The sequence below is a fragment of the Sus scrofa genome, chromosome 1, assembly GCF_054392235.1.
Source record: "Sus scrofa isolate SSC_HxYL_T2T_F1_AM1 chromosome 1, Sscrofa_HxYL_maternal_Yorkshire_Landrace_v2.0, whole genome shotgun sequence".
NCBI lineage: Eukaryota > Metazoa > Chordata > Mammalia > Artiodactyla > Suidae > Sus > Sus scrofa.
Genome location: NC_139383.1, coordinates 114,566,866 through 114,580,694, shown reverse-complemented (window position 1 = coordinate 114,580,694; position 13,829 = coordinate 114,566,866). Strand labels below are relative to the sequence as shown.

Sequence of the window (13,829 nt, the reverse complement as noted above, 5' to 3'; positions counted from 1 at the left end):
GATATTCTGTTTACAATAAATAAGTTATTTTTGCCTCCTCCAAAAAGTATCTATATTCTTATTTTTTTTAACAGACTTGAAGACTGGAAATTAAGATTGCAGTATCCTGATTTCAAAAAAGCTCACTTGTCTCTGAAATTTAAGTTTGAAGGGTTCCCCCCCCCTTTTTTTGTGGTGTCTTTATATACTTTAAACAGTTATTCTTGCACAGAGAAATACAACATGGTGAGTGAGGCAAATTGACAAATCAGTTTAACAACAAAGTCATCCAAAAAGCTTGGTTAAATTAAGGAGTGATATTATGTAAAGAACATTTTTTTAAACCTTGTCATATTTCAAATGAAATATCTTCTCACACCAAAAAGTATATGTCAAAAATTTATTAACATGATCTGGGGATTAAAATAAAAGATTGAGAAACATTGATTTCCATTTCTATCTTGTCCCCTAACACTATATATATATATATATATATTCATTCTATCAAGTCATTTATTCCACAGTTTTACATTTCCCTGAAGCGGGCACAGAGCTTTTGGCTTCTTTAATGAACCAGTCAATGTCACATCTTATCCCACTAGATTTCCTCTAGTTTTCATGGTGAAATCTGCTAATGGCCTCAAGTAGGTCAAGGCTGCCCAAGATCTGGACCAGCCCTAGCAGAAGCAAGAACTCTTCCTCCCTTCTGAAGGGCATCCAAAGGAAGTCTCATATCAAAAGAGGTATTCACAAACATCATGGCAGGGCAGGGGCTGTGGTAGAGCTAGGTAGGAGGCAGTGTCTTAAGCAGACTTTGACCTGAAACTTGCCAGCAGACCTCCAAACAAGAAGTTGCATGAAGGAGGGGAGAGCTACAATGAGGATGAAGAGGAAGAACTGACCCAAATGCCAAGAACAGCCCTCAGTAAGGGAAGTAGTCAGCTGGTCCAAAGTCAGTGGCAAAAGCCATGGCAAAATTGTACATGGATTGGGTAACATTTGGAACCCAGTGGTATTGTGGTAGAATCCAATGGAGAACACAAGGTCTAGCTACATTTGACAGGGGAGGAGGCAATATCTAAGCTCCTGTGAGACTGGGAAAAGCCAAGCAGAGCTCCAGTGCTCCACTCCTTGCTAGAGTAAGGAGTTCTAATTAAGGGTCCAGGAGAGAGCAGCTTAGATGAAAAAGGAGGCAGTCTATCCAACGTCTTGGGTTGAGAGGTGTCTGGAAAGGGTAGGGAGGGGTCAAAACTCCTCTGCTCAGGCTTTAGCGTTGACATAGCACATCAACTCATAAATATGCATGTAGGTTTTTGTCTCTCTTGCTAGGCTGCAAACTCCTTTTTTTGGCTCTTCAGCACCCACACAGCATCCCCATGGAGGCTTAATTCATGCCTCTAAATGAGTGAATAAATGAACCAGAGTGAAAAAATTAGTGAATGAGTAAGTGTGAAACCACTTGATGGTTTAAGAAAACACAATTAGTTATTAGTGTATAGAAATACAACAGATTTCTGCATATTAATTTTGTATGCTGTAAATTTACCAAATTAATTAATGAGATCTAGTAGTTTTCTGGTGGTGTCTTTAGGATTTTCTATGTATAGAATCATGACATCTGTACACTAACAGCAAACTATCAGAAAAAGAAATTAAGGAAACATTCCCATTTACCATTGCATTACAAAGAATAAAACACCTAGGAATAAACAAACTTAAGGAGGTAAAAGACATGAGGTAAGCCAACTATAATACATCAATGAGAGAAATTAAGATGACACAAACAAATGGAAAGATATGCTATGTTCTTGGATTGGAAAAAATAATATTGTTAAAATGACCATATTACCAAGGCAATCTACAGATTCAGTATAATCTCTCTCAAAATATCAATGGCATTTTTTGCAGAACTAGGACAAATAATTTCAAAATTTGATGGAAACATAAAACATCCCAAATAGCCAAAACAATCTTGAGAAGGAACAGAGCTGGAGGAATCAGGCTCCCTGACTTTGAACTATACTACAAAGCCATAGTCATCAAAAGAGTATGGTTACTGGCACTAAAACAGACACATAGATCAGTTGAACAGAATAGAGACCCCAGAAATAAATCCATACATTTAAAGTCAATTATCTAAGACAAAAGAGACAAGAACATACAATGGAGAAAAGATAGTCTCTTCAGTAAGTGGTGCTGAGAAAACAGGACAACTACATGTAAAAGAATATAAATAGATCATTATCTAACGTCATCCTACAAAAATAACCCCAAAATGGATTAAAGACTTAAATGTAAGACTGGATACTAGAAAACTCCTAGAGGAAAACATAGGCAAGAAAACTCTTTGACATATATTACATCAATATTTTTTTGGATCCACTCCTAAAGCAAAGGAAACAAAAGCAAAAATAAACAAATGGGAACCTAAACAAAATGAAGAGGTTTGCACAGCAAAGGAAACCATCAACAAAACAAAAAGACAACTTACTGAATGGGAGAAGATATTTGCAAATGGTATGACTGAAAAGGAGTTAATATCCAACACCCATAAACAGCTCATACAAATCAATATTAAAAAAAAAAAAGAAAGAAACCAAACAACTCAATTTAAATGATGGGCTGAAGAAATGGACAGACATTTTTCCAAAGAAGGAATGCAGATGGCCAACAGGCACATGAGAAGATGCTCAACATCACATCATCAAGGAAATGCAGACCAAAACCACAATGAGATACTACTTCACACCAGTTAGAATGGCTATCATACAAAAGACCACAAATAACAAATGTTGGCAAAGATGTGGAGAAAAGGGTACACTGTTGATGGGAATGCAAATTTGGTATATTCACCGTGGAAAAGCATATGGAGGCTTCCAAAAAAACTAAAAATGGAACTACCATATGATCTAGCAATTCTACTCCTGGATATATATCCAAAAAAAAAACAAAACCCCAAAACACTAATTCAAAAAGATACATGCACCCCAATGTTGACAGCAGCATTGTTTACAATTTCCAAAGTATGGAAGCAACCTAAATGTCCATTAACAGATGAATGGATAAAAAAGATGTGGCACACACACACACACACACACACACACACACACACACACACGAATACTACTAGGCCATAAAAAGGAATGAAATTTTGTCATTTGCAGTAACATGGATGGACTTGGAGGGCATTATGCTAAGTGAAATGAGTCAGACAGAAAGACAAATATTGTATATGTGGAATCTAAAGATGTGCAACCAGGAGTACCCATTGTGGCTCAGCAGAAATGAACCCAACTAGTATGCATGAGTTTAATTGAGGATGTATGTTCAATCCCTGGCCTGGCTCAGTGGGTTAAGGACCCAGCATAGCTGTGAGCTCTGGTTCAGTTTTCAGATGTGGCTCAGATCTCACATTGCTGTGGCTGTGGCATGGGCCAGCAGCTGCATCTTGGATTCGACCCCTAGCCTGGGAACTTCCATATGCTAAGTGTGAGGCTCTTAAAAAAAAACAAAAGGTGCAACTAACTAGTGAATAAAACAAACAAAAAAGCGGACTCGGAGTTCCCACTGTGGCTCAGTGGTAATGAACCTGACTAGTATCCATGAGGATGTGGGTTCGATCCCTGGCCTTGCTCAGTGACTTAAGGATCTGGCATTGGCATAGGTCACAGATCTGGCATTGCTGTGCCTGTGGCATTGGCCAGCAGCTGTAGCTCCAATTTGACCCCTACCCTGGGAATCTCCATACGCCACAGGTGCAGCCCTAAAAAGCCAAAAAAAAAAAAAAAAAAGTATGCTCGCAGATATAGAAAACAAACTAGTGGTTAGTAGTGATGACAGGGAAAGGAGGATGGGCAATATTAATATTGGTATAGGGAGAAAAATGGGATTCTATAGGATTATATGAAATCACCCTTGTGAAACCTTCAAAAATTGTCAAGTACTATAGAATTTAAAGAATTTTTCATTCAATAAAAATAAAAAAGCACACAATTATGCCTAGCACTTTGAACATGCTCTTATAGCAGAATTCTGTTTTCAAATCATAAAAAACATAATAGAATAACAGCAACATGCTTTTCTAAATATAAATACAGAAAGAGAAAATATTAATATTACTTGATGTTTTCACTGATTCTCACACCATCTTAATGATTTCTTACAGGTTAACTCTACTGGACATGCATTATGATCAGAAATGGAACACGAAGAAGATAAGTTTAGTGTTAACTATGGCCATTAAAGAAAAATATTTTTTAATTCCAACATTTCAGAGATTTGTCATTTATCGCCTCAGCCCTCTTAAGCAGGCTCTGAAAGAACTTGGATTTACCCTTCAACCTTTCCTCTCCCAGTTGCCTCTCAGCTCTATTCAAACAACCATCCTTTCCTCTTCAAACGCCTTCAGTCTCTCCTCTGCTTCTCTGGCAACTTCTGATTTCTACTTCTGGATATTTTTATTTATTTATCCATCAGACATTCATTCCTTTATTCACTCAATCAACATGAATTAAGCTCTGTGCCAAGTTTTATCCCCGATGCCAAGTATGCAAAGGTAAAAAAGAGATGACCTTTGCCCTCAAGGACCAGGCCAGTAGAGTGGGGAAGACAAATGCATCAGCACATACATAGCAGGAGAGCGTCCTCCATGTTTAACTTGTCTCGTGGAAAATTTCAATCTAGCTCCAACTAACAGCACCTTGCAGAGGAGGAGGGGGTCCCTTTTCTTGTTATCGCCACCTTGAGCTCCCCCCATCTGGGGTTATTATAAATTAGACTAGGCCTAGGAAGAGTTTAGGGGGATAAACAATCCTGGCTCTGCAGCATCATGCTGAAGGCTGTCCAAGATGGCCCTCACCCGTTGCCAATGAGGACAACAGGGTGCTAAGAGGACTTCATCTCCCTCACTGGAGAGGGGTACAGAGCCTACCTTCCCTGTGGAGCCTGTGGTTTCTTCATCTCCTCCTCTCCCTTTCTCTGGCACCTTCTCCCCCTGCTTTTCCCTGCCCTTGGCAATCCATAATCTAATCTCTGAACTAGATTAGTCTCTGAAGGCAGAAAAACTTGCTCCGCAAGTATGCAGCCAAATCTTTTTGACTTACACTAAGACCGGAGGATTTTCAAATATGTTCAGCCTTTGTTTTGGGTGATTCACTGTCTAGCTGTCTAGTTCTGTGGGAGGGTGGGGCTGGGGAGGAGGAAGGGTTGCAGAGAGTAAGGGAGATGGAGGAGGGTATCCTCAGAATAGAAGCCAAGAAATGCCATTAACTCAGGGACAGCAAAAGCATCTTTCATTCGTTAAATGTATTAATACATGAAAGTATAATGCCTCTACCTTTTAAATATAAGTGGCTAAGTAACATATTGCATTAAATAAGAGAGACAGAGGAATTGGGGCTGGAGGACACAGAGGCTGGGCCCATCTGCCAGGAGACAGAGCCCTGATCCTGCCAAAAGTTCTACTTCAGTTTCTTTCCATACTTTCACTTCTTTGTTTCATGCATTGCCAACACCCTCTCCTTATCCATTCTTTTCTTAATCCCTGAATCCCCGCTTCCATGTTTACTGCGGAATTAAAACTAGGCCCTTGAAGATCACCATGCCTTTCCAGCTGGCAAACCCAAGGGACATTTCCTAGTCTTCACTCTCCTTTGTGTCTCTAAAGCTCTAGTCACTGTGCCATATGGCCCTAGTACCACCCACCACATTCCCACCTTCGCTTACTCACTAACCGAGAAGATTCTGAACAGCATTACCTTTGGTGGTCTGATCATGAAAACAGTAGATACTTAAAATGATTTAAATATGGTTTTTCAAGCTATGCGGTCTTCTCCTAGTTAGCATGTGCCATTCTGATGGGCACAGAGGGATGGAGAAATTGCTTCCCCTACCTATGATCAAAGGTCTAGAGAAAAAAACTCCTGGAGCCCAAAGACCCATATTCTGATCCTAGCTCTATTATCTGCGAGTCCATGAAGCCTGGGCAAATCACTCAGTGGCTTTGTTTTTAGAAGACAGGCATTCATGGAGATGGATAGATGGATCCCACGTGGCCAGTGTGCAACAGAGCTGATGCCCCAGTGCACTGCATCAGGGCATGTGGGCTAGGAGGAGCCCATGAGGCCGTTTCCAGGATGAGGCCACATCAGCCAAGGACGAACCAGCATATAAGATGCCCATGAACCTTAGGAGCTGTTACAACCTTTCACTCAGGATCACTATGCACTCAGGGATGAGATGGGAAGAGAGAAGAAAGGGAGAAGCAGAAGTGAAAAGGCGGGGCTCTGTAGGGTAGCCACCTCTACCTACTGTTACATCTACTGTTGCCCAAAAGAACAGTCTGATAGCCAGAGAATGGAAGCTCTTGTGGTAATACCTAGGCTCTAGAAACCCCCACTTACAGTACAGATGCTTCCACTTTCAATTCGTGAGTAAACTTGCTTCCACCATGGCAGAAATAAAAGCACGCCCCAGTTTTTCCCAACACTTTTCTCCTCAGTTAAATAGACCTACTCCTCTTCCTTATGCGAAGAAGAAAACGAACACAGCTAACACACCTGGCTCATTTTAAGCTTTCATTAAGGCCCATTTTTTTCTAGTTAACCCATCAATGAACATACGACGAAACCATTTCACAAAACTCTGAAGCACTTAGATACGTTATTGACCAGAATAGACATCTCTTCTGTGCTTTTGCCTTCCATTGCATGTAAATTGACAACTTTTTTTCTTGACTACTGTCTCTTTTCCCTTTGCCTCGTGAGCCGTAACAGTGAATATTTCACAAGGGTAACTCAGTGTCAAGAGCTTTTTTTGTCGGCACTCAACAGCTTGTCCCCTTGTGCTCAGGACTACTGCTCTGACCTGCACATGCTCAATGGAGGGCATCTATGGAGCTGGTGCTTATCACCCAATGATGCTCCAGTCTTTGTAGCCCAGGACCCACAGAACATCCTGGCTTCACCTGACGAGGCTTTCATTTAATTCAATTCTGTGAAGAAGAAAGGAAAATGAAAGGAGCATCAATGAATGGTCTCCCCTGGACCAGAATCTGTGCTCATGTTTCATAAATGCTAATCCTTACTGCAATCCATCTGGATAGACATCATCCCCCCTATTTTTCAAGTAATAGAACTAAGGCACAAAACAATGACCTTACCAAAGGTCCCCCAGTTAATAATGTACCCACAACTGGTGCGGCCAAATTGCTGTGACATGTCTGAATTCCCTTGCCCATAAGTTTTCTACCATGCTACTTCCCTTGAAAGTTGAACTTTAATATCATTTCTTGGTTTCATTCAAGAAAGGGGATCTAGGAGTTCCCTGGTGGCTTAAGGATCCAGCATTGGCACTGCTATGGTACAGGTTTGACCTCTGACCTGGGAACTTCCTCATGCTGCAGGTGCAGCCAAAAGAAAATGCTTCTTTTTGGCAAACAAACAAACAAACAATATATATATATGTATATATGTATATTATATATGTTTGATATATATAAATATATATATATATATATCCATTTCTTTGCACGAAATTCAAGCTCCATTTTTTTAATGATTAAAAGGGTTTACAAGCTTGCAATTGATGTCCAAGACTAATTTTTTGAATTTACTAAAAATGTTTTGACAGCATACCCAGTACTGATAGCTATTACAGGTCCTGGTTAGCAAAAACAATGTAGCACACCTCTAGTTATCAAAGAGATTATCATCTTTTTCCTGATTCCAATCTCTCCAACACATAGTTTGCACCACTTAAATTCCATTTTTATACCAAATAAACTTTTCTTAGGCACCTGTTGGGTGCCATGATATGTGATCAATACTTCAGCTACCAAAGAGATTAAGACACCTCTAACCTCAAGGAACTCACATTCAAGTTGTTGCATAGAACCCTCAGTGACTTCCTGACATCAACTACCTTAAAGCCAACCTTCTCTGCAAAGCACTTACTCCAGTTCTCGGTCATTTTCCTCTACTCTAAACTTATGGGCTAGGAGTGCCATATTGTTTAGTCGTTCTAATTGTCTCTTATGTCTTAATTTTATCTTGGCAATGACACTATAATCTACTTAAGAGCAGGGATCACTGCTTACAATCATTCTTTTCAGGTCACACACAAGACAAGGGATTACTTCTTTGGCTTTAAATCCAAAGAGGCCTTTCATCTCGTGATGATTTAAAGGACTTTAAATGACTTGCTGATTGATTTCAAGGATTAAGTCCCACACCAGAGAATTTTCCTCCTAGTTAAAAATTCCACTTAGTTCTTTAATACAAAAATCATCACTGAGATTTATGATGAAATTGTTTTTAAAAAGATGTTTGAATGGAAAGAAGAGAGAAAACACTGTTATTCATATAACATTTGAAGTTTAATCTCAGTTCTTCTTAATCATTCACCACCATTTTAATTTGGCACAATCTGGCCAAGACTGTGTTCCCATTATCTTGCTATTTCAGAGAAATGGGAGGCCAAATCCTTGTGCAGCTTTCTTATAATAACTACACTCTATGGTTATATTACTTAGCTTTTGGGTATGAAAGAAAGAAAATGTCTCATTTTAGGCAAAGCTATAGAGTAGTTTTCCCAGCCCTGTGGGCAAATATGAATCAATAAATTGCCATTAGATGGGGCCAGCTGAAAGGATCCAGGACTAGACTTTCATCTGGCCACTGGGGTGGGGAGGCCAAAACTGATGAGTTCAGTATCTAAGAAGCTCGATTTGTCCTGCAGAATACAGCATCTGATGGGGGAACAATGGCTCCAGCACTGGCCGGGAGAGATAGTATCTACTCTGAACACACAGTTATGGGCAAGGATAGTAATGGAGGGTCTAGGAAGAGGTGCACGCAGAATTCCAAAGAGGTATCTGGCCAGTAGGTGGGTGGGACCTGGTCCTTGGGCTATTTGGTTTAAAGACGTGGAAGTACAGTGCATATTTTCAGGCCTGAGTGGTCTAGAAACCCAGTGAGTCACCAACCCAGCCACCAGACCAGCCCAGCCTGAACCAAGAAACAGGGTCTGAAGTAAGAGTAACTTTGGACTCCAACAATCCCTGGAGGAGACAGCAGGATTGTCTTGTAGGTGGAGTGAAGGGGCTTTTTTAGAACACTAGAAATATGGGCAGACATGGACTCCAGCTTCGCTCTAAGTATTTCTAATTCATTGTGTAATAATAATAAGGACTCATGAGTTAATTCAAGATCCCACTGATACAGATGTATTATACTTTAAGTGGAGCCTTCCAAAATCTCCGACAATAATGTTTAAGGTCAAGTGTCAGGGTTGGAAGTTAGTTTCTAACACCTTTGGTTTACACTGTTCTTTCCTTCTTAGGAAATTCACCTAGCTTGGAGGTATGCCTGTTCCAAAATGAGCTGCACTTAGTGGTTTTTCTTTGCACGGAGGAGGCAGGCAGAACAGCTTAGGGCAGGAGTCAGCAAATTACAGCCACAGGACAATCTGGCCTATGAATGTTTTTATCAAATAAAGCTTTATTGAAACAGAGCCATGTAACTCATTTACATATAATCTATGACTGCTTTTGTGCTACAAGAGCAGAGTTGGGTCGTAGTGACAAAGACTGTATGGCCTGCCAAGCCTAAGAGATTTACTAACTGGTCCTCTACAGACAGTGGAATAGTAGGGTTGGACTGCTACAGTTAAATGTTTACCTTCACGATTTACTAGGCAGATGCTATGGTCTGAATGTCCCAAAGTTCATATGTTGAAAGTAACCCCAAAGTGATGGTATTGAGAGGTAAGGGCCTTTGGAAGGTGATTAGGTCATGAGGGTGGAGCCCTCAGGAATAGGATTAGTGCCCTTATAAAAGCAGCTGAGACAGTTCCCTTGCCCCCTCCACCAGCTGAGGTTACAGCCAGCAAGTTCTGTCTGTGAACCAGAATGTAGGCTCTCATCAGACAGTGAATCTGCTGATGCCTTGATCTGGGACTTCCCAGGGTCCAGAACTATGAGAAATAAACTTCTGTTGTTTATAAGCCATCCAGTCTATGGTATTTTGTTATAGCAGCCCAAAGTAATTAAGACAGCAGGAAACTTTGGGAAAATCATATTAAACTCTGTAGGCCTCAACTTTTTCATCCTCAAAAGGGTGATAATAACATATTTTCCTTTATACAGTAGCTATAAAAATCCAGTGCAATAATGCACAGACTGTGTCTAGCACAGTGTCTGGTATGCAGTAAGCACTGGGTAAATATTAACTATTTTGCTATCCATTAGGTAAGAGTTTCTAATATAAAGCCTACAAGGTAAAAGGGCACTCTTGATAAAGGCACCAATAGACACTAGCCAAAACCAGCTCAGTCTGGATAAGGCACTTGGTTTAATACTGTCAATATAAAAATGTTTAAGAAGATCACTAATCATTCTTTATGGCTGGGAATCTCTACAATATCTTGTAAACTGCTTTAAATGAGTACTTAAGATTTTCTGTAGGACTCTGTCAAATGCAAGTAAGGGTCATGAAAGCAAATTTTACATTTCATCGATATTAACAATTTATTAAAACTCATGAAAATGTACATTATTGTGTGCCCCCTTTTTTGGGGGGAGGGGTAATATTTTATATTACAATTCCTGGGACATACTTTAAAAAAAATCATTTTACTGTTACTGCTTAAATCTTAAAACATCTCAAATTCTCTCTTCAACTCAGAATGCCATTCATTAAATTCCTTCTTCTAAGGAACCATAAATGCAGTAATCTAGACCCTGATAAAGGCTTTAAAGTTGTCCCCTAGGATACCTGGGGTGGAGAAAGATGGAACATTAGTGTCAAAGAAGCATATTATTTGATTCTCAAAATAATTAATAAACTCTTCCTCTCCCCCACAGGAATCTGTTAAATCTCCAATTTTTATTTGTGTGGAAGTAAAAGATTTAGTTACCTACCTAACAGAAAAGGGAAAAAAAGATCTGAAAAAGGCTTTAAGTATTTAGTAGTTTAAACCCTGCATAAATTGGAGATTTGAATAAAAAATCAGTCCTGGTATTTTTCTATGAAAATGGTGAACAGAAGGAATATATGTGCTCAGAGGAATAGCGTTTTATGCCAAACATCAATCAACCCGGCTTTAGAAGCCTATTTATAATACGGTGGGGGTTCTGGACAGTGTACTTCACACTGTGAGGACCAATCCATGCCATTAGATAGTGAACAATTGAAGTCTTTACAAATAATTAAAACTCTGTTTGAAAATGGAGATGTTTTCCACAGCTTTCCTGTGTGTGCACGACATCATCGATATTCAAGAGTGTAAATATTGACTAGTTATTGCTGGTAGCCAGAAGGAGCAAAATCCCCTTCGAAATAATAATGTGGAGTGTGTGTATATAACATATACATATGTATGCACACACATATGCATAGAGATGTTAAATATATAGTCATATAGGGAGAGAAAATATAGATTTCACTTTATATGACAGTTGAATAGCTATACTTTAAACAACCCATGTTCACTGCCAGTACAGTTCTAGTGTGAGTGTGTGTGTGTGTGTGTGTGTGCGCGCGCGCTATGCAAAGAAGACGCAAAAATATTTCCGGAATTTTTTTTATCTGTGATTTTTTTTCTTAACATGATAATGAGAGATATTATAAAGCATGCCTTTTACCTTTAAAAAAAAAAATCTCTCCGTTGTTTAAATTGGGATCTAGAACTATGTGATTTTAGAGCTTGCAGGGACAGAATTAATAATCGTGTCTAGTTTTCCTAATATTTTAAGCTCACCCTAAATCCTTTTGGGGTGAAAGCAAAGCACAACTAATACATAAATTAAAATCCTGGAAATGGCTCCTTAATTTGACAATTTTTCATTTAAGAGACACGGGATTTAAAAAAATTTTTGAGATTAAAAAAAAATCCCTCAGGATTATTATTTCAATTTTCTCATTTGCCAGAGCACTCCTTAAAGATAGAAAGCACACTTTGCTTGTGCAAAGGTTCAGAAAAAACAAAAGCCATTATTACCCTTTCTCCAGGGAGCTGCCAATTCAGGGCCAGAGGTAACATACACACCTAGATTTTGTAATTCAGGGTATGGGGCTCTGTATAAGAAGAGCTCATTGTGGGATGCAAACAGTAACGGCTAAAGGAGTAAGAAAAGGGAACACTCTGAGCAGGTAAGAACTGTCAGGAAAGAGGGGAGCCTCATTCTAGATGTAATTTAAGGCAGACACGGGATGCCTGAGGTGGAAGAGGAAAGTAAGCCAGGTCGGAGGAACTGCCCAAGGAAAGAGCTAAAGGGGAATGCACATAGTATGCTGGGAGAAATAAAACCAGAAGGCAGAATGAACTTGAGATCATGAACTAGACCAATTAAAGCTTGCTGTGGACCTCTGAGTGGCTTCCGAGCTCGCTCACTAAGCTCGAAGTGAAAGAGAACCCCAGGACAATCAGAAAAGCTGGGATCTGTAGACCCATTTTTGGCTTTACAAGATCCCCACACTGCCAGAATCACACACAGAAAACTAAATGCACCCAAAGCTCTGTCTGCCTTTTCCTAGGAGCTGAAAGAATCATGACAATACTGACTCATCTATTATAAAAAAAAAAAAAACCCTGGAGTTTGTCCCTTAGCTGATATGACCAGGTCTCAGCAGACCATGTTCCTCTATCTTTTATACCCCCCACAATGTGGACCAAATGCAGGACTAACTAAATACATATTGACAAACTATTGAAAGCCACTGTGATGAAGTCATCCACTAGACTGTGTGGAACTTCCCCCAAAGCTTTGACTGGGGACCAGACCCCACCAAGACCTCTGACCCTGAGTGTTTAAAAAGGCCATTAAAAGTATAGGATATTACTGGATAGGAGATATGATTGAGAATTAAAGGTCCTACTGGTCGATGTGGTTTGTACCAGTCCCATGGGTATCTTTGTGATACCTACTTGCACAAAGAGAAGTGTGTGAAAATGATTCAGTGAAATGAATAACTGTAGACTAACAATGAGAACAATGCTAGACAAAAAGTAATCCAATTTGATTCCAGGAGTAATCCCAGCCACAGGGCAGCTGCAAATCCCCACTTCAGATTTTGCTTTGTCAGCATGTTCTCTGACAAGGCATAGATTTCTCCTCCACCTCTTGACAGAAGTGACATTAGCTAATAAAGCCAGGTCTATATGGACAAGGTGAAATAAAGAATCCAAGCATAGAGACCTTGAACAGAAACCTGCCTGGCAGCACAGAAGTGGCCTTTTACAAAGAAATAATCCAGATAATTTATTTTCCCTTCTGCTCGTGTAGACCTGTTTCCCTGAAATTCTTTTCAATCCGCCTGAATACAGAAGAGCACCAGGGGGAGCTCACACATCTTCCTTCTTTTTCTCCCCCTCTCAGAGAAGGTTGGCTCTTGTATCCCAGGGAAAGGGTGGGTCAAAACAACATATCTGAAATAATTTAGCGATGTAAACACACAGGTAATATTCTAGATTTTTCTGGAAGGCTCTGCACTGTCTCACTTTGGGCACACCTAAAATCAGCGGTCAGTCAACTCAGCTGGCTCTGAGTTGTGGCCTCTTAAACTCCTGAATCAAAAAGCATAAGGGCACATCTCTATGTCTCCCTTAAAAAGAGAGAGAGAGAGAGAGAGAGAGAGAGAGAGAGAAATCGGGAAGGGGAGACAGAGAGAAAGAGAGATTCTGCTTCCTTGCAATTTGAAATGACATTTTTCAGAACACTTCAGTTTTAATCACAGTGGAGAGTAATGGAAGGGATTTGGGTCTTTGACTTTCTACATTAATCAATGGGATTGATTTTTTTTTTTTTAATTTTAAAGAAGAGAAATAGCCTCTCTCCCCACCCCCTTCTCTCT

At 39.8% G+C, this 13,829-nt stretch overlaps 1 long non-coding RNA gene across 5 annotated transcripts in view; it reads right to left on the bottom strand.

Annotated features, from left to right (window-relative positions):
* LOC146406306 (uncharacterized) overlaps positions 1-13,829 on the bottom strand; it is a 419,026-nt gene that overhangs the window by 267,889 nt on the left and 137,308 nt on the right. The window contains exon 1 of one of the 5 annotated variants that reach the window (XR_014809191.1): positions 4,910-5,012. The exons of the other annotated variants lie outside the window; for them this stretch is intronic. This is a non-coding gene — a long non-coding RNA (uncharacterized LOC146406306). Of the gene's footprint in view, positions 1-4,909; positions 5,013-13,829 lie in introns of those variants that run through there. 5 annotated transcript variants of the gene reach the window in all.